This window comes from Penaeus monodon, chromosome 30, assembly GCF_015228065.2.
Source record: "Penaeus monodon isolate SGIC_2016 chromosome 30, NSTDA_Pmon_1, whole genome shotgun sequence".
Lineage (NCBI taxonomy): Eukaryota > Metazoa > Arthropoda > Malacostraca > Decapoda > Penaeidae > Penaeus > Penaeus monodon.
The window spans coordinates 4,164,547-4,164,841 of record NC_051415.1 but is presented as its reverse complement, the minus strand read 5'-3'; the positions used below and the strand labels follow the sequence as shown (position 1 = coordinate 4,164,841).

The following is a 295-nucleotide window of genomic DNA, read 5'->3' as shown; positions in this document are numbered from 1 at the left end:
CTCGCGTTCACTTTCAATAACATTATGCACACGTAACTACCAAGCATTTCTCACCCTGATGTGGCAGTTAAACGGGGTTGTTCCTCAGGATGGCTGAACATTACCGAAATCCCAAGACAACAAATGTAGCAACGCCCATAGTATAACTCAGGGTGCGGAACTGCCCTTGTCCCACATTGCCACGTCGGGAACTTGAGACATGTGGTGTGTGTGTAACAAGGGAGGTCGGGATGTCGTGTCGTATTGCTCTGAAGTTTTAGCATGATTTGTCGTTTTCGTTTATGGTTAGAGCTGT

The 295-nt window shown here is 46.8% G+C and overlaps 1 protein-coding gene across 1 annotated transcript in view; it reads right to left on the bottom strand.

The window, feature by feature from the left end:
• LOC119592472 (5-hydroxytryptamine receptor 2C-like) overlaps positions 1–295 on the bottom strand; it is a gene marked incomplete at its 5' end in the record, with an annotated part of 40,641 nt that overhangs the window by 9,665 nt on the left and 30,681 nt on the right.